General features: G+C 37.6%; 1 long non-coding RNA gene across 2 annotated transcripts; it reads right to left on the bottom strand.

Moving 5' to 3' along the window:
• Positions 1 to 6,713: 6,713 nt before the first annotated feature.
• Positions 6,714 to 21,561, bottom strand: LOC107783153 (uncharacterized). 2 transcript variants are annotated; one of them, XR_001647394.2, is made up of 4 exons: positions 21,014 to 21,561; positions 8,356 to 8,487; positions 7,253 to 7,658; positions 6,714 to 7,169 (listed from the first exon to the last, which is right to left on the bottom strand). It is a non-coding gene; the product is annotated as an uncharacterized LOC107783153 (long non-coding RNA). The 2 variants fall into 2 exon arrangements; XR_012711681.1 differs by lacking the exon at positions 21,014 to 21,561 and adding an exon at positions 8,570 to 18,836.
• Positions 21,562 to 21,815: the final 254 nt, after the last annotated feature.

Raw genomic sequence — 21,815 nt, 5'->3', positions numbered from 1 at the left:
GATCACAGGTGAGTGGTGACTGATGAAATCTGAGAGAGCTGCAACAGTCCCCAACAACTGAAGAGATAAATAATGAATGCAAGTTGGGAATTGGGACCATTACGGCATGATGTAACTCATTTACCAACTTCCCACTCTACAGTACTCTTTTAACCTACTTGTTGGCTTCTTGCCCTTGTTATTCTCTCCAATTTTACCCAATCATTTTACCCCCTAGGGGCAGCAGATGCACTGTATGCATAGAATGTAATGGAAGTTTCTAAACATGTCAGACTAAACCTAGCCCGCCCATGTCTGACCCAGCCCAGTCCATTAGCAGACTGATCCAGCCTAGGGAGAAATTCAAAAATAGTCAAATTTATAATTGGTCGTTCAAAAATAGCACAGTTTCAAAAGTAATCGAAATTTAGTCACTTTTTATGTAAAGATAAATCTGAGCGAAAATACTGTTCAAAACCCGGAAAATACGACAGTATATTATGCTAGAGTTCCAACATAATTATACTTGAACTCCAGCATATTATATTGGAGTTCCAGGATAAGTATGCTGGAACTCCAGCATAATATGATGAAGTTCCAGCATAAGTACACTAGAACTCCATCATAATATGCTGGAGTTCCAGCATGTATACCGGTCCAGCATAATATACTGGAGTTTGGAGCATCGGTGCTCCAGTCTCCAGTATATTATACTGGAGCCAGCAAAGTATACCGGTCCAGCATAATATGCTGGAGTTCATATACAGGTGCACCGAACTCCAGTATATTATGTTGGACCGGTCTCCGTTGCAGTAAAATAGTAGCTATTTTTCATTGACTTGGTAAACGCTGGCTATTTTTGAATGACCAGTCCGAAAACTGGCTATACCGTGCTATTTTTACTCCAGCCTGTCCTCCTTAAAATTAATGGACTAAGGTTGGGTTAAACAAATTTCCAGAAACCACTATTGTTTGGTGGTTATTAACTAGCTATAGCTACCATTTACTAAATTACTTCCTATATCTAGATTTCAGTTATTATAGAGTGTATTCGATGTATTTAAGCTAATGTATTCATGAATACAATAGCAAAACTCGGCGGAAATCAGGGAATTCCAGCAACCACATAGACTGTATTCATATGTATTCGCGAATACAGTAACGTAAATCAGCGGAAAAAAGGTCTCTTTAGCTTTTTAAAAACGGTAAGTGGATCAATTAACGCGATAGAATCCTAATATAACTCAACAAACTTAATTATAACACGCAAAACATGTATTTCTAGTTATAGAAAAAAATCTCAGCCGAAAAACACCACAAAACAGAGCAATCTTCAGAGATTTCAATTCATTCTTTTTTTTGGTATAATTCGTGGAATTTCTAGCACGCAAATATTGTTCGAAATTCATACACGTATATACAAAAATATACTGAAATTTGATTTTATAGATGTAAAGTTTAACAGTGCTACTTCATCATTCTGGCAAGTGGAACAGTGTGAATAACTATGTCGATTATTCGATTGAGGGGATATTGATAAAGGAGTCTGCGACGTACAATGATTTTGTAGCATCGATTTCGAAGCAACTTGCCATAGATTTGAGCTCAAAGTCAATTAAAATTGAATACAAAGTGGAAGAAAATTGCACGCCAATGGAAATACACAATGACATAGGTTTCAGGGTGTATATAGAGTTGAAAAAAGAGAACAGAGAATTCGGGATGTATCCTTTGTGTATAACAACAATGGACAAAGAAATTGTAGTTGGAGGTAGTTTAATTCAAGGCGACCTAATGTGAATAGACGGAATAGATGGGGTAGTGAATAAATTTGATACAATTGATACACTTGCTCTTGAGTCAGTCAATTCAGGTGAACCAATTGATATGTTCGAACTGGAAAGGGATTTGATTATTTCATAAACTAACCAAATAGAGGTTATGGTTGGACAAGTAAATAAGGATAAGGCCACATTGAAAGCTGTGATGGAGCATTATGCAATTGCTAAAAGGTTTCAATTCCGGGTTGCTAAGTCTAATGCTATCAGGTTTAAGTGTTCTTACTTACAACATGTTGAACAACATGTTTTATTCAACTGTATTGATATGTATTCTGAATTTTTGTATGATGTATTCATGGCAGAATTTTTTAAAATACAGCCTGTATAATATATATTTGATAATATATGATTTCCTTCGTTATATTTTTCATGTATTAGTGTTGTTGTACCCGAGTTTTCTGAAACAATTATATCATGTATACATATGTAACACTGTATTCATATGTATATAAGTGTATTGTCTAATCATGTATACATATGCATCACTGTATTCATAACATGTATATGAGTGTATTCTATAATTATGTATACATATGCATCACTGTATTAACATGTATATGAGTGTATTCTATAATTATGTATACATATGTAACACTTATTCATATGTATTGAAAAAAGTTATAGTGTATTCAATAAACAAACATTGTATTTCACTGTATGTTTTCATATAGACAACTTTGTTGCCAAATGAAAATACCGGGTGTACGTAGACAAATCAGTTGTAGTTTCTGTTTATATTTTATATCCATACATAACTGATTGTATGTAAATCATAAATGTATTTACAGCTATACATTATTATGTATTTCAGAGCATTAACAAATCACAAATGTTCAAAGTGAGGGAGTTCAATGATAAGTATACATGTCCGTTAAAGGATAAGGTGTATGAGCAACGTCAAGCAAGTAGCAGCCTTATTGGTGGTATGATTAGGTCCAAATTTACTAATTATAAGAGGAAAACACCCCAAAGGATATAATTGATGATGTAAAATCAGACTTTGGTGTAGATGTTAGTTACATGTTGGCGTGACGGGCTAAAGAAAAGGCAATGAATTTTTTGAGAAGTGAACCGACAGATTCATACAATAAATTGCCAAGGTACTTATATACACTGGATATGACATATCCTGGTTCGCATATTAGAATAGTAAAATAACCAAAAAATGAGTTCATGTATTTGTATATATCGTTGTATGCTTTTATAAAGGGGTTCGATCTCTATAGACTCATCGTGGTTGTGGATGGTAGCCACCTAAAATTGGCATACACATGGACATTCGTCTCAGCTAGAACGTTGGATGGTGCAGGTTATTATTGTTAATATATATATATATATATATATATATATATATATATATATATATATATAGGATTATAGTAAAATTTGTTAAGTTTACAGCCTAATATATATTGAATGATACTTTTATATATGTATGAAATTGTATTTATAGGTCACATAATGCCACTAGCTTATGGTATTGTTGATTCAGAGAATGATGCTGCTTGGTCGTGACTCTTTGAGTAATTCAAGGAAGCATATGGTGAGATAGAAAACATATGCACCGTTTCATATAGGAATGAGAGCATCATCAAATTTGTAGCGAGAGTGTATCCTACGGTACCCCATCTTGTTTGTATATGGCATTTATGGAACAACGTATATAAGAAATTCAAAAAGAGTCATTCAAAGTTGAGCGAGATATACTTCTCGATGGCAAAAGCATACACTCAGGATGAATTTGATAGTCTAATGGAAAAGATGGAGAAGGTAGATATTTGGGTGAAATAATACTTGAAATTAGCTGGTACGAAAAGTGGGTTAGGTTGTATGCACCTGTTAACATGACTGAGTACAAATATGAAGTCAAAACAGTGAGGAATAGTAGTAAAAGTCCCCTAATTGAAGGGAGAACTCAAGAGGGTTTCTTAGAGGTAAGGTCCTTGGTCCCTAAATTCGTTTTCATTATGATTTTTAACGTTGTAAGCTTGAAATCTATGGGAAAATCAGTAGCAAATTGGAAGTTAGGGCTTGAAAAATTGGAGACCTAGAATTAGGGATTTGAGGGGTCATTTGTGGGAGGATTTTGGTACTTTTGGTACGAATGAACTCGTGGGGGTATAAGGATTCATTGATGTAAATTTTGTCGGATTCCGAGACGTGGGCTCGAGGGCCGGGTTTGGTAAATTTTGGGATCTGTGTTGTAATTTGATTTTTTTCGAGTGAGCGTTGTTCCCTTAGTATATTTTGATGGTTATGTACTGATTTTGGTTAGATTTGGAGCATTCGGAGGCCTATTCGAGAGGCAAAGGCATCGCTGGCTAGAGTTTGGACCGGATAGAGGTAAGTAATGATCGTAAATACTGTCGTAAGGGTATGAAACCCCTGATTTCACATTATTGTGCTATTTTGAGGTGACACACACGCTAGATGACGAGCGTGGGGGCGTGCACCGTTAGGGGTTGTGACTTAGTCCATCCCGTATGATTGTTTAACCACATATTTGATTGAAAACTTTTTGCTATCATCATGTTTTGGGCTGAATGCCATATTACGGCCTCGTACCAACTGTTTTGGACCTTTAGGGATTTTTACTACTATTCCTCACTGTTTTGACTTCATATTTGTACTCAGTCATGCTGTATTCTACTGTTTTCACAACTCAACCATACTTACTCTGTTCTGACATCTTAAATGATATCTTGGGTTGAGCATCATATTTTACTGTGCCCGAGTGACTTTGAGAGATTTCTGATTGAGTGAGGCCGAGGGCCAGTGTTGTGAGGTTATTATGGGATCTGGCTGTGCGCCGTAGCAGTATTGTGCTGATTCATGATTATGAGGCCGAGGGCCTGAGTTGTTACGCCACGAGGTGGCTTGATATGAGGCCAAGAGCATGTTTGATTATGCCACGAGATGGCTTATAATTGCGCTTGGGCCGTAAGGGGCCCCTCCTGGAGTCTGTACACCCTCAGTGAGTGCGGGTACCCAGTGTGAGATGTGATATAGCTCGAGGGGCTGATGTTGTTCCATGTTATTGCCCGAGGGGCTGATACGAGTGAATGTGAGATAGCCCGAGGGGCTGATTCTATTGGTATTTTGCCCGAGGGGCTGATTTATGTATCTATCTTTTCTCCCTAATTTCATTTACTCGTTTAAGCTGCTAAAAGATGTTTTAAAGAGGGTTTTACTGAACTAAGATGTTTCTACAAGCTTTTACTATTTTATTACAATGTTCTGGTATTATACTGCCTCTTTGTAGCATTTTGCTATGTTTTACGTGTTTTCTTATCGCTCAGATGCCTTTACTTTTATTACTTACTGAGTTGGCATACTCACATTACTCCCTGCACCTTGTGTGCTGATTAAAGAGTCTCAGGCCATGCTAGCGAGGGTTGATTTGCTTCCACCGCAGGCTTATTCGGAGTTGACTATGTAGCTGCTCGGCATTCGCAGCCTAGTGCTTCTCCTTCCTATCTTTATTTTCCTTGTACTAGCTTTGTACTAGACTGTGTAGTCTTTTCATTCTCTTAGACGGATGTTTAGATGCTTATGACTAGTAACACCCCAATGTCAGGCTGTGTTGTTTCCGCAATTGTTCTGTTTCACTCTTTATTTTGGGATTTATAATTTATTTATGACTTAAAATCAATTATTATAACTGTCTTAAATGGTTTGAGGGTATGTGTCGGCTGGCCTTGTTTCACGAGAGGCGCCATCACGACCGGGTCCGATTTGGGGTCGTGACAGTATATTTCTCTATTTAATGTAGATTATACCATTGACTGAACACTTGCATATGGTGAACGATGAAGGAAGGCTTACACTGTTTGCCTCCTAGAGAAAAAGTGCAATTGTAGGCGGTTCCAAGTTGATGAATTATCATGCCCACATGCTTGGGCTATCTTGAAAAGCAAGTTTATAATGCTAGAAGATTTTTGCTAGGACTATTACAAACCAAAGAGTGTTGTAATGACATACGAGGTAAGAGTGTATCCACTGGCCTGACCGAAGTGAATGGAATATACCAACACATATGTCAGAGGAAGTTGTCTTACCACCCAAATGGAAAAGACCTCCTGGAAGGCCAAAAAGAAGCGCGATAAGCCGTTCAGTGAATTGTTTCAGAAGAAAAATTAACATTCATATAGTATATGTGGTCAGGGAGGACATAATAAGCATACTTGTAAAAAGTCTCCACGTAGGAGTTAGTTCATGTTCTATATTCAATTATTGCAATAACAATATGTTACATATTTGTTCAAGTTTTATATTACATTTTGATTTATTGGTGTATCAAAATTTTTAATTTCAGATCACTAAATTTTTTTTTAGTGATATCTTTACAAATTGATTTATATACAAAAATGAGGTATAACAGGTCATCAAAAGTGCAATGCATTGAATACATACCACATGTATAGTTAAATACATATATAAATCTGAATACATAAATTATATTAATTAAAAAGATATGAATACATTCTACAATTCATTGGAGATATACTGTTGAATATATATTGCTGAAAAAAATAATGGAACAGAGTGAATCTTTGAATTATAGAATTACATTGAAAATAGTTAAATAGAGTGAATAGATTGAAAAAGTAGAAGACACTAATATACATGAAATACAATGAAAATATAGTGAATAAATTGAAAACATAGAAAACAATAACTATAGTGAATACAATGCATAAAGTGAATACATAACTTGCATTGCAAATTTACTACTAAATATATATGGGAATAACATAACTGATATTAGTTAAAAATATATCTGAATACATAAAAATATATATTGGACTACACTGAATACATACTGATGAATACGTATAGTTGGATAATTTAGTGAAACACATTGAAGCTTTAGATAAATTGAATAAACTGATGAGAACATAACTTGGAGGCTGTTATGTATTCCTTCAGTAACATCTTATAGACAAAAAAGTTATGTATTCTAAAAACAAAATAGGTTGACTAAAACCATCATGTGTTCTTTAATAAGCTTCAAAAACTATCTTCACAAAGGACTATTCTTCACAGAAAACTATGTTAAAAAAACTATCTTCATAAACTATCTTCAGAGAAACCATCTTCAAAATACATCTTCACAGAAAACTATTCTAAAACTATCTTCATAGAAGTATCCGAATCTGTGATTTGCCTAAGAATCTTTGAGGGTGCTTCATTCTCGCTTATGGCACCGGGTCTATCTTCCGCATAGCATAGTCCCAAATGAGGGCACCATATCTTTGACGGAGTAAATTGGCATCAAATGTTGTTTGTGGAACCAAACCAAATGTGCTCGGATACTCTACGTATGCCGCGACATGCAACCCACAATCCCTGAAAATGTAGATTGATACAATTAATTATAATTCATATTATTAGTGTTATAAATGATAGAAGTAAGAGAATTGAATACATACATGCTCCCAGCCTTTTGTTGAGGCAGATTCGAAATGAATACAACATCAAAAGGATCAGTTTGTGCCTTGTCATTGTATGCTGGTTCACGAGACTAATCTATGTCTTGCTTATATCTGTAAAAACCATTGATCGATAGATATAGAGGTACAAGCTTAGCAAGCTTATCTATCTCAAAACCCACATAGGCATCATGACCTGTTGATCGGTATATATACATTGATACATCTTTTCTTGAATGAGACAACTGCCAATATCCAATAAAGTTTGTCCTGCAACTTGACTAGTATCAAGACATTGGCAACCGTATGCCATGGTACATTAGCTAGAAATCTGTAGCCCCTTATGTACTCACATAAAATATTTTCTTCTTTGGCTGCACTTGCATTACTATCTGTATCAGCATACCTGTCGAAGATTTTAGCAATTTTTGTCTTGAATATACAATCAACAGTTGTATATTTGAATGTGGTGGTTTGGTTGTACATGCCTTTCTTTATTAGGTAGTAAAATATGACATCAGTATGCTATATATAAAGTTGAATACATAGTGTCAGTACATTGAATTAAAACAAGGAAAACAAACTTCATTGAAGAAACTTTATATATACAGGTATTGTATGTTGAAGAAACTGATTATAGAAGTCAGTATTGCTTAAAACAAATTGAATATAGTGTGTATGGTTAGATACATACTGCTGAATACATTTGAGTTTTCACTTTGCATACAGTTAAATGCATACTGATAAATAAAATACTACTCTCAATAAGGCATACAGTTAAATACCTAAGGAAGAATACATACTGCTTTTAAAAATTTCTAGATAAAACAGTGAAACAAAATGAAATCTGAATATAGTTAAATACACTGAATTCACAGAATTTATTGAATTTAATGAGTACTAGATAAAACAGTCACAAACATTAAATATAGTATTTAATTGTCTTTCTATTAATATAGAATACGTCGGAATACACTGTGTTCAAAAATATGAATATAATGAATACATAATTTGTATGTCATTAATAAAACTGTGAAATACAAAATTAGACAAACTAAATAGAGAAATATAAATTAACTGAATGTACAAGGGTTTTATCTTACATAGTCATTCAATAATTTACCGTCAAATGAGAAAGGTAAAACCAATTTTTTGAAGTGACTTCATCAACTCCAAAATCCAACATTATAGGCAATGTTGACTTGCTTTTCTTGTAATGGTCTTTCTTATCCTTTCTACAAGGAATTGGAAAAAACATTATATACATACATAATAATTGATAAAACCATATTATATAGATAAAAAAAAAAAGCTTACTTTTGATCATGTTTAGCAAGAATATCATCACGAATCCATTTCTCGTATTCCCGAATTACTAATGGTCATCTTCAAAGGGGTAAATTTGGTAAAATATGAGAGTCAACTTTACTGAGGTACTTGTGGTTCATCGAAGTCATTAATAGCAACATTTAATTATAGTTATCATGGGGAAATATATCATAACTTTATAATACATATTTTTTGTATAATAATTTACTAACCGGCGGAGCCGAAGTTTGACTCGTAAGGCGAAGAATATCATCGATTTGGATGTTGAGTCCTATAAGAGGGTAAGGGGGTTGAATCAACAAGTTTTGCTGCTTGACTATCATAATTCTAGTTTCTGGAATTTGACTTGGAAGGAACTCATCCGCCAACTCAAATTGTGATACATGTACTTCTATGGGTACATCCTCGTCAGTTTTAGGTGGTATGATATACGACACCTTTGATGTAGTAGGCCCCTCCGTTCTTACTTCACCACAAATAGGATTAACCTCTGTAGATGCATTTAACGTGTCTCTACTTGAAATAACAGGTGGGTGTTGATCTGCAACAACCCAGCCGGTCGTTTCGAGAGTTGTAGCCCAGTTCCTCCGTTTTCTGCTTCTTTTGTGTTCTACAACTGTATTATGACTTACCGGGTTAGTTGGTTCGGGTCCGAAGTGATTTCAAAATGAATTGAGACACTTAGTCTCTTATTTGAAAGCTTAAGTTGAAAATGTTGACCAGATATTGACTTATGTGTAAACGACCTCGAATTTGAATTTCTATAGTTCCGTTAGGTAATTTTGGAATTAGGAGTGCATCCGGATTGCGTTTTGGAGGACTGTAGAAGAATTAGGCTTGAGATGCCAAAAGTTAGAAATTTGGAAAGTTTGATCGGGAGTGGACTTTCTGATATCGGGTTCAGAATAGATTTTCGGAAGTTGGACTAGTCCGTGGTGTCATTTATCACTTGTGTGCAAAATTTGAGGTCAATCAGACTTAATTTGATAGGTTTTGACGTCGTTTGTAGAACTCGAAAATTTCAAAGTTCATTAGGCTTGAATCAGTGTGTAATTCGTGTTTTTGGTGTTGTTGAAGGTCATTTGAAGATTCGACTAAGTTCGTATGATGTTATGGGACGTGTTGATATGTTTTGTTGAGGTCCCGAGGGTCTTAGTGAGTTTCAGGTGGTTAACGGATCATTTTTGGCCTTGGTGAGATAGCTGATCTGCTGCTGCATTTTGTTTTTGGTTTCCTCTTACGCATTCGCGAGAGGGGCCTCGCGTTCGCGAAAAGTGTTTCTGAGATGGTAAATTTTTGTTCTACGTGTTTGCAAAGGAGAAGATGCGAACACGTAGGGTATGGAAGTGTGTGCATTGCGAACACGTGAGTTGTGCCGCGTACCGAAAGAGGAGTGAGGCAATTGGGGCCGCATGTCCTTGTTCTACGCGTTCGCGATGTGATGGTTGCATTTGCGAAGTTTTGAGTTGGTAAAGCATCGTGTTCGCGAAGCAGTTGTCGCGTTCGCGAAGAGTAAACTGGAGAGGCAGTCCGAGTTGGTCTACGCGAACGCGAGAGGACGGTAGCATTCGCGAAGAAGAAAATCTGGGCAGACAGTGTTAAATTCAAAATTGAGGGCTTGAGCCCATTTTTCATATTTTGAGCTAGAGATCACAGATTTGGGAGATTCTTGAGGGGATTTTCGCGGAGTTGATTTGGGTAAGTGTTTCTTGCTTGGCTTTGGTTAAATCCTACGATTATATCTTTGATTTGATGTTACATCTCGAATTTGTGTACGTTAACCAACGTAGACTCGGGGATGAGATCATCTTGACGTTAACGTACTTACGCTATTTATAACAAGCAATAAATAAGTGTTATGAAGTATAAGGGAGTACACAGATTGAAGAAAACGAGTTTCGTTGAAAGTGGCCAATTTGGAATAAAATACGGGTCGAGCGATAATACTCGATAATTATGAACTAGTACCATACAAGGTACCATATGACCACGGTAGTTTAATATATATATGAAGTATTTTAAAAATAAATAGAATTTTAAGTAATTTGTGATAATTTTTAAATTATGCAAGTAATTGATTAATTACCGGGTAATAGAACATTACCCAATTAACTAATAAGTGGATAAATGATTAATAAATTATTCCCAAACACATGGCAAGCATCCACCATGTCAAGAATGTGACTAATAAGTCACTTATGCCTAGATGGCAACCTAGTCATAAATGAAAAGTGATGACTAACTAGGTCAGATGCTAAAGTCTACTATGAATCAAAATGAATTCAATTCTTTCCAAACTTCAAAAGGACAGAAACGTGTTCCCCTCCAATTCTCAAAAACGTTTTCCTTTCAATTTCAAGAAACCAGAATTGTTTTGTTCCAATGTTTTTAAGAACTAGAAACAAGTTTTCGTCCATGAATTTCTAAGGAGCGGAGGCCAATTTCATTCAATCAATGAAGGTTTTCCAACAAAATATTATACGGAGTTTTCCCTACTCCAGGTATGTTAAGGTCCTCCCTTCTTTCTTTTGGGATGATCCAAATTATACTGAAGAAACGAGCAAATACTCAGTTTCTATAAATTACTCTATTCATAGAAATAGTAGGGGTGTCTATATTCTTGATTCACCATGAAAAATATTATTATCTTCTGTTCGTGGGTCTCAGAATAATACACAGTTGAAAAAGTTTATCCGAAAAAAATATTGAGATTATTACGTATTTTTCATGCATTTCACTCATTTATACATGTTCATTGACCCATGATCAGATGACGTTATATACGCGTATATGTGTAAATATATGTATATGGGATATGGGAAAAAGTTACGGCATTATATACGCACCACCACCTCATCAGCTGGTATATGTTGATGATGTTGCCCATAGTGGCTGAGACGATATGATGGGATGCCCTCAGTGGCTTGATGATATTATGTACACCCATACCTATGCATGGCACGATATTTATATGCACGTGCATGACATTATAAACGTTTCAGAATTTACAAAGTTATTCAGATTTAAAGATGTGTTTCTGTATTCCATGTTTCATCTATATCTTTTACGTACTAATTTTCATGCCTTACATACTCAGTACATTTTTCGTACTGACGCCCTATTTTACGGGGCCTGCATTTCATGCCCGCAGGTATAGGTAGGCAAGTTGACATACCACCTTCTTAGGATCCCTGATCAGCGAGAGTTGGCGTGCTCCATTTGATCTGGAGCTGCTTTTGATTTTGGTACGATATGTTCGTATATATATATATATATGGATGTATATGGATATGACGTGGCTCAGTCCCATCGTTGTACAGTTATGTTTCTGTTAGAGGTCTGTGGATAGTATGTCTAGTTGGGTTGTATGTGGCCTTGTTGGCTTTTGGTTTTGGATGTATAATTGTCTATAGCAGCCTTGCTGGCTCGCCCACTGTATTCTGCATGTATATGTACATATGCCTTGATGGCAGTTTTCCTTTACGTATGTTAATCTCGTAATGAAGCAGATGTTATTCAGGTTCATATCTTAGTTGCATGCTTAGGGGTGTTTGACAGGTAGGACTCAGGCACCCGTCGTGGCCCATGTTTTGGGTCGTGACAAAAGTGGTATCAGAGTAGTTCTGTCCTAGGGTTCTCTTCAGACCATGTCTAGTAGAGTCTTGTTTATAAGTGTGGGTTTATGGGTATGTTGTGCACCACACTTATAAATATGAGGCTACAGGACATATAGGGTGTTATCCTCTCTTTTTATCTCAAATCGTGCAATGCAAGAATTCATGTTCCTAAAGATATGTTATATTTTCAACGATGCCTCCAAAGAGTACGGCCACCCAGAAGGGAAAGTCTATGGCTGGTGAGACAACTAGTTGAGCGCCACGAGTTACCAGGGCTCGGGGAGAGTCTCATGGTGAGGTTCCATCTCAGACTTCACATACCCCGCCCTTTTCGGAAGAGCTTTGAGGGGCACCAGCTCAAGCGCCCACCCCTGTACATTCAACACCTCAGTCGGATGCACCGGGTCAGGAGATAGAGATGTTATTCAGTTATTGACTGATTAGTAACTGCACAGGCTCGACATCAGGAAGTAGGTATTGGTCACGCAAACAGGTCCGTGAGTGCGACGGGACGTGACTTCATTAATTTAGACCCTCTAGTATTTATTGGGGCAGATTCAAACGAGGACCCTTAGATATTTATTAATAGAGTGCAGAGGACGTTACAGGTAATGAAGGCCACTGCGACTGAGTCAGTTGAGCTAGCTTTCTATAGACTCCGAGATGTTGCAGTTAATTGGTATGAGTCTTGGGAATTGTCTAGAGGTGAGGATGCCCCTCCAGCGGTATGGAAAGAGTTTATATAAGTTTTTCTTCGTCATTATCTGCCACCAAAGCTTAGACGGGCCAGAGTTGATAGGTTCTTGACCCTTCGGTAGGGTAACATGAGTGTTCAGGAGTACAGTCTTCAGTTTGATTCATTGGCTAGGTATGCTCCCACTATTGTATCTAAGATGGAGGATCGGGTTCACCGGTTCGTGATGGGATTAGAGCCTTACTTGTTTAACGATTGTATGTCAGTCTCACTTCAGCCAGACATGGATATTTCTCGTATTCAGGCATACGCTTAGGGTGTAGAGGAGCGTCAACAGAAACAGAGGACCGATCATGAGCATGATAGGGCCCAGAATTAAAGAGCAAGGCCTTCGGGTTCTTCTGGTGAGTTTCGAGGTGGTCAGAGGCAGCAGTACTTGAGGTATCCATCCCAGCCCTCGGCTAGCGTGCCCCCTCAATTTGGCAGTAAGAGATTCGATCGTTCCACATACTCAGGGTCTGGTTAGAATTTCAGGGCCTCAAGTTCTCAGTATAGGGGTAAGTCAAATCAGATGAGGCCACCCTTGCTACGATGTACTCAATGTGGTAAGCAGCATACCGGGCAGTGCTATATGAGGTTAGGTGTTTGTTATACTTGTGGTTATCCGGGCCACGTTATAAGGGATTGTCCAATGAGAGGTGGTGCAAGCATAGCTCAGCCGTCGGGATCTGTAACTAGTTCGTCATCATCAGTACGCCCCCCTGAGCAAGGTCCACAAGCACCAATGAATCATGGTAGAGGCAGAGGTAGAGCATCTAGCTCGAGCAGCCCTCAAAACCGCATTTATGCGTTGGCAAGACGACATGACCAGAAGTCATCGCCTGATGTTGTTATAGGTATATTATCAGTCTCCTCATATGATGTATATGCACTGATTGACCCAGGTTCCACCTTATCATACGTTACTCCGCTAGTTGCTGGTAAGTTTGGAATAAAACCTGAATTGATTAAACCTTTTGAGGTATCTACACCTATTGGGGACTCGGTGATAGCTAAGCAAGTATATAGGGGTTGTATAATAGTACTTCATGGTTGATATACCAGACTTAATAGAGTTAGATATGGTAGAATTTGATGTTATAATGGGTATGGATTGGTTGGCTTCTTGTCATGACAATGTTGATTGTAGATCAAATATAGTCCGATTTCAATTTCTAGGGGAGCCTGTTTTGGAGTGGAAAGGTAACACGGCATCGCCGAGAGTTAGATTTATTTCCTATCTCAAGGCAAGGGAGATGATCAGAAAGGGTTGCATTTATCACTTAGTTCGGGTTCAGGATGTGGAAGTGGAGTCACCAACCATTCAGTCCATCCCTGTGGTGAATGAGTTTCCCGATGTTTTACTCGATGAGATTCCGGGTCACCCGCCAGAGCAAGAAATTGAGTTTTCTATTGACTTACTACCAGATACTCACCCAATATCTATTCCTCCCTATAGAATGGCCCCCGCAGAGCTGAAAGAGTTGAAAGAAAAACTAAGGATTTGCTTGAAAAAGGTTTTATCAAACCTACCACGTCACCGTGGGGAGCACCTGTTTTGTTTGTGAGAAATAAAGATGTCTCCTTACGAATGTGTATTGTTTATAGGTAGCTGAATAGGTTGACGATCATGAATAAGTACCCGCTCCCGAGAATTAATGATTTATTTGATCAGTTGCAAGTTTCCAAGTGTTTTTCATAGATAGACTTGAGGTCTGGGTACCATGAGGAAAGGGTTAAGGATGAAGATATTCCGAAGACAACATTTAGGACTAGATATGGGCACTTTGAGTTTCGAGTTATGTCATTCGGTCTGACCAATGCCCCAGCAGTATTCATGGATTTGATGAACCGTGTGTTCATGCCTTTTTTAGATCTATTCGTAATTGTATTTATTAATGATATATTGGTGTATTCTCGTTCAGAGGATGAGCATGATGAGCATCTGCGTACTATGCTCAGAGTTCTACAAGAAGGGAAGTTGTATGCAAAATTTTCTAAGTGTGAATTCTGGTTGAACTCTGTAGCTTTCCTTGGGCATATCATTTCGGGTGAAGGCATCCGGGTGGATACACAAAAGTGAGGCATTAAAGACTTGTCCTAGACCCACAACACCGACGGAAGTTCGTAGCTTTCTTGGTTTTACAGGATATTACATGAGATTTGTAGAGGAATTTTCTTCCCTTTCAGCACCTTTGACAAAGTTGACTAAAAAAGGAGCAAAGTTTCAATGGATTGATGCTTGCAAATGGAGTTTTCAAGCATTAAAGGACTGATTAATATCATCACCGGTTCTAATGCTTCCAGAAGGGACCGATGGTTATGTGATCTATTGTGACCCTTCAAGTGTTGGATTGGGTTGTGTGCTGATGCAACATGGTAAGGTTGTGGTTTATGTTTCTAGACAACTAAGAAAGCACAAGAAGAACTACCCGACCCACGATTTAGAGTTAGCTGCGGTGATTCATGCACTAAAGATGTGGAGGCCCTACTTGTATGGCATTCATGTTGATATCTATACGGATCATAAGAGCCTCCAATACATCTTCAAGCAAAAGGAATTGAATCTACGTAAAAGGAGATGGTTGGAGCTACTTAAAGACTATGACATTGATATTTTATACCACCCGAGGAAGGCGAACGTAGTAGCCGATGCCCTCAGCCGTAAGTCTATGGGTAGCCTGTCGTATTTGCAGCCAGAAAAGAGGGGAATAGCTCATGAGGTTCATCAGCTAGCTAGTCTTGGAGTTCGGTTACTGGACTCAAGTAACGTTGGAATTACTCTTCAGGATACGACAACATCCTCTTTAGTAACTGAAGTAAAGGAACACCAGTACGAGGATCCTGTGCTAGTTCATTATAGGGATACCACTCTTCAGAAGGAGAAGACACCGTTTGAAATTATAGAATATGAGGTCCTTAGATATCAAGGGCGATTATGTGTGCCTAATATTGCAGAGCTGCGTCGACATGTTATGGGAGAAACTCACTATTCTCATTATTATATCCATCCAGGAGCAACAAAGATGTATCATGACATTAAAGAAGTATATTGGTGGGACAAAATGATAAAGGATAAAGCAGAATTTGTTGCTCAGCGCCCTAACTGTCAACAAGTTAAGATTAAGCATCAAACCCCAGTGGATTATTGCAGGATGTGGAGATTTTGACTTGGAAATGGGAAATAATCAATATGGACTTTATCATACGCTTGCCTCGTACCTAGCGTAAGTTCGATTCAATATGGGTGATTGTTGATAGGCTTACAAAGTCAGCCCATTTTCTGCCCGTTAGAACTACATATTCCTCAGAGGATTATGCGAGGCTTTATACCAAAAGAGATAATACGACTACATGGTGTCCCTGTATCTATTATCTTAGATAGAGGAGCTTAATTTACAGCTAACTTCTGGAGGTCCTTCCAAAAAGGATTGGGGACTCAAGTAAGTCTTAGTACAACATTTCATCCTAAGACAGACGGACATGCTGAGCGTACTATTCCGAAACTGGAGGATATTTTACGAGCTTGTGTAATAAACTTCAAAGGTAGCTAGGATGATCATCTGCCGCTTATTGAGTTCACATATAATAATAGTTACCATTTCAGTATTCAGATGGTTCCATACGAAGCTCTTTATGGGCGGAGGTGTAGTCGCCAATACAGTGGTTTGATGTTGGAGAATCTGGATTACACGGGCCAGACCTGGTTCAGTGAGCCATAGAAAATGTAAAGTTGATTCGGTATCGACTATTGACAGCTCAAAGTCGTTAGAAGTCATATTCTGACGTGAAGCGATGAGATTTAGAGTTCGGGGTTGATGACTGGGTATTCTTAAAGGTGTCACCTATGAAAGGTGTGATGAGGTTTGGAAAGAAAGGAAAACTTAGCCCACGGTGTATTGGGCCTTATAGGATCATTCGGAGAGTGGGACAAGTAGCTTATGAGTTAGAATTGCCCTCGGAGTTAGAGTCTGTCTATCCGGTTTTTCACGTATCAATGTTACGGAAGTGCATTGGCGATCCTACCCGAGTAGTGCCCATAAATGATGTACAGGTTACAGAAGACTTATCATACGATGAAATTACGGTTGCCATCCTAGACCGACAAATCCGTAAGCTACAGAATAAGGAGGTAGCCTCCGTGAAAGTACTTTGGAGAAACAACAATGTGCAAGAAATAACTTGGGAGGCCGAGGAAAACATGAAGTCTAGATATCCCTACTTATTTCCTCCTCCAAAGAAGGGTCCGACTGAGAGGTCATAATCATAAGATACATGTATAAATTCTTGTGTTGGTTATTGTCGTTGGTCATGTGAGGCCATTGTCGTTATTGATAATTGTGGTCTGGTGTGGCGTTGGATTATTAAGCTTCTACAGGGAGAGTTGGTAGTAGTGTTGTTACAAAGGCGACCCTGCCAAAGTTATATGGATCATAGGGAGTTGAACATTCGAGGACGAATGTTTCTAAGGGTGGAAGGATGTTACATCTCGCGTTTTTGTACGTTAAAATTTCGTTTTCAGTTAACTAACATAGATTCAAGGATGAGATCATTTTGACATTAACGTACTTACGCTATTTATAACAAGCGATAAATAAGTGTTATGAAGGATAAGGGGGTACATGGATTAAAGAAAACGAGTTTCGTTGAATGTGACCAATTTGGAATAAAATATGGGTCGAGCGATAATACCCGATAATTATGAACTAGTATCATGCAAGATACCATATGACCACGGTAGTATAATATATATAAAGTAGATATGAAGTATTTTAAAAATAAATAAAATTTTAAGTAATTTGTGGTAATTTTCAAATTATGCGGGTAATTGATTACTTATCGAGTAACAGAACATTATCCAGTTAACTAATAAGTGGATAAATAATTAATAAATTATTCCCAAACACATAGAAAGCATCCACCATGTCAAGAATGTGACTAATAAGTTCCACCTAGGCATAAATAAAAAGTGATGACTAACTAAGTCAGATGCTGTTTCTATGAATCAAAATGAATTCAATTCTTTCCAAACTTCAAAAGGACAAAAACGTGTTCCCCTCAATTCTCAAAAACGTTTACCTTTCAATTTCAAGAAACTAGAATTGTTTCATTCCATAGTTTTTAACAACCAGAAACAAGTTTTCGTCCACGAATTTTTAAGGGGCGGAGGCAAATCTGGTTCAATCAACGAAGGTTTTCCAATGAAATATTATACGGAGTTTTCCCTACTCCAGGTATGTTAATGCCCTCCCTTCTTTCTTTTGGCGTGATCCAAATTATATTGAAGAACGAGCAAATACCTAGTTTTTATAAATTACTCTATTCATAGAAACAGTAGGGGCGTCTATATTCTTGATTCCCCATAAGAATTGTTATTATCTTCTATTCATGGGTCACAGAATAATACACAGTTGAAAAAGTTTATCCGAAAGGAATATTGAGATTATTACGTATTTTTCATGCATTTCACTCATTTATACATGTGCATTGACCCATGACCAGATGGCGTTATATACATGTATATATGTAAATATATGTATATGGGATATGGGAAAAGGTTACGACGTTATATACGCACCACCACCTGATCAGCTGGTATATGTTGATGATGTTGCCCACAATGATCGAGACGATATGATGGGATGCTCTCAGTGGCTTGATGATATTATGTACACCCATACTTATGCATGACACGACATTTATATGCACGTGCATGACATTATAAACGTTTAAGAATTTACAAACTTATTCAGATTTAAAGATGTGTTTCTGTATTCCATGTTTCATCTATGTCTTTTACGTACTAATTTTCATGCTTTACATACTCAGTACATTTTTCGTACTGACGCCCAATTTTACAGGGCCTGCGTTTCATGCCCGTAGGTGTAGGTAGGCAAGCTGATCGGTCCCCCTTCTTAGGATCCTTGATCAACAAGAGTTGGCGTGCTCCACTTGATCCGGAGCTGCTTTTGATTTTGGTACGATATGCTTGTATATATATATATATATATGGGTATGATGTGGCTCAGTCCCGTCTTTGTATAGTTATGTTTCTGTCAGAGGTCTGTGGACAGTGTGTCTAGTTGGGTTGTATGTGGCCTTGTCGGCTTTTAGTTTTGGATGTATTGTTGTCTATAGCAGCCTTGCCAGCTCGCCCACTGTATTCTACATGTATACGTACATATGCCTTAATGATAGGTTTCCTTCACGTATGTTAATTTCGTAATGCAGTAGATGTTATTTAGTTTCATATCTTAGACGCATGATTAGGGGTGTTTGACAGGTAGGACTCAGGCACCCGTCGCGACCTATCGGTTTGGGCCGTGACATTTTATCATCTAAATTGTGATTTGGGTGGAAAATTTGGGGAAGAAGATGAAGTGTTCTTGAGTTAGAATTTCAGGGTTTTGAATGAGATTTTGTTATCGGATTTGAGTAAATTTTGTATGGTTAGACTCGTAAGTGAATGGGCTTTCTAGTTTTGTGACTTTTGTCGAATTTCGAGATGTGGGCCCAGGGGCCGAGTTTGAGCCGAATTCGGATTTTAGGATATAATTTGGTATTTTTCTTATGGAATTGATTCCTTTAGCCTATATTGATCGTATTGTATTGCTTGTGGATAAATTCGGGATATTTGGAGGCCGATTTGAGAGGCAAAGGCATTGCAGAATAGGATTTTGCTTGTTTGAGGTAAGTAACGCTTTCAAACATGGTTCTGAGGGTTCGAAACCCCGAATAATGGTCATGTGATTGGTATCGAGGTGACGCACATGCCAAGTGATGGGCGTGCATCATGAGAATTGTGATCTGGTTAATTCCATGGCATTGTATAGATGTCACACCTCCCTTTTTTACACTACAACCCCGGAGAAGGGTATAAAGGAGTTTTTCCAATTAAAAGACAATCGAAATGGGATTTATTTATTTAAAGATTAAGAGTCGCCACTTGGGAGATTTATGGTGTCCCAAGTCACCGGTTTAATCCCGAATCGAGGAAAAATTTGACTCTGTTTAACAGTCCGCGAACCAGAAATCCGAGTAAGGAATTCTGTTAACCCGGGAGAAGGTGTTAGGCATTCCCGAGTTCTGTGGTTCTAGCACGATCTCTCAACTGTTATATTCAGCTTAATTATCTGATTTTTAAAACATGTTTTAACCTATGGTTAAATTTTAACTTTATAACCGCTTTTATTTAATATTTTTAGGAAGATTCAACGTCACATAAAATGCGTTTTGAACCACGTCACATAAATGCACCCGCAGTCCGCAACACACCTTATCTAACGTTGTTCGAATTTAGATTTGGGTCACATATATGCGCACCCGAGTTTTAGTAGTTATAATCACAACTACATCACGAGAGTCGTACCCGTAGCCATGATAATTGTTTAATTAACGCGCCTAAAGCAAACTACGAAATTTATTTTTTATTGATGGCCTAGGCGTGCTACTGACAGATAAGTAATAAAGTAAATGATTAACATTATAAACTCAACTTTCTATATTTAATGTCTAACCCCACAACCCATTTCCAGTAAATTGGACCAGATGATTACGACATCTAAATGCATGTATTTCATCAAGAATATCAAAGAAATTTAATAAACAATAATAAAGTTTCAACGGCCCAAATATAAGAATGTATGGAGTGAATCAAATCACAACAAGAGCCACTTAAAAATAGTTATCCTTGCCTTGTAGTTACAAGTCTATAAATTGATTTCAAACTAATAATCTCCAATTCACAAACGAAACTAACAACGCTTGAAATTGTCTACTACTGCTATATAATTGAGTAAACCAATAAAACAGGACAATGAATATAGAACTCTTGACTCCGTTTCTTTCAAATCCAAACATAATGTTGCACTAGCCGAATTAACCGATCAAAGAAGACAAGCCAATTACGGTGATTTCTGACCAAGAACAATTAGTTTAAAACATTCATAACACAAGAAGTATATACAACAAATAGTCAGGCTACTAATAAAACCACATCACTGATATATTCAGTCAAATTAAAAAAAACTCTCAAGCACATAAGGTCGCCAAAATAAGTGAGGAGGAAGTCAAGAAATGGACCTGAGATATGCCCTTTTTTAAAACGAGTAGGATCAGTTAATACAAAGATATGCTCCGCCCGACTGTGTGCGCGACTCGGTGATGAAATTTGATCGAAAAATCAGCTATAAATTAGGGACAATAATCGCGAGCTCCGACCTCGACTGACAGCCTTACTTGAACATCAACTCCAACATTTGAAAATCGAAGCCAACGTAATAGACTAACTTCTCATTATGTATTCTGAGTTTGGAATTAAAAATGAAGCTAAACCATCTGAAATCCTTTTTTTGTTTTTTGATTATATTAGTGAAACAAAATCAAAAAGAAGGAAAAACTCGAATTAAAAGCCATGGCAAAGGAAAATCTCGAATCAAGAACGTTATTTCTTAGAAGAAAGAGGAGCTATGTGTGCGTGTGGAGAAGATGGTGGTGGGGTGGTGGCTGTTGGCTCGGGCTGGTCGGCGTCGCAGAAGTTCAAGGGGTGGGCTGGTTTTTGGGTGTTCTCTATGAGATTCAGAAAAAATGGTCGTTTGGGTGGGGTTCTTGAAGAAGATAGACGATGTAGGGAGGGGGGGGGGGGGTCGAGGTCGTTTTTTGGCGTTGATTTTTTTAAGAAGACGATAAGGATCATCCTTTTTTTAAGGCTGCGCAGCTTTTTGTTCGTTCTTCAGCTTTTTTCATTTTCTAGTCTTTAGTCTTAGGCTTTTTTTATATTGTAGGTGCTAGGTTTTGGTAGGGTTTTTAGGTTAAGGGATATGGGCCTAGGAATTATGGGCTTGGAAATTGTGGGCTAGGTCCAAAATTAGGCCTGAAAATGGAT

The sequence above is a fragment of the Nicotiana tabacum genome, chromosome 7, assembly GCF_000715075.1.
Source record: "Nicotiana tabacum cultivar K326 chromosome 7, ASM71507v2, whole genome shotgun sequence".
In the NCBI taxonomy this organism is placed as follows: domain Eukaryota; kingdom Viridiplantae; phylum Streptophyta; class Magnoliopsida; order Solanales; family Solanaceae; genus Nicotiana; species Nicotiana tabacum.
The sequence above is the reverse complement of the archived record's forward strand: the minus strand, read 5'-3'. Positions and strand labels throughout refer to the sequence as shown.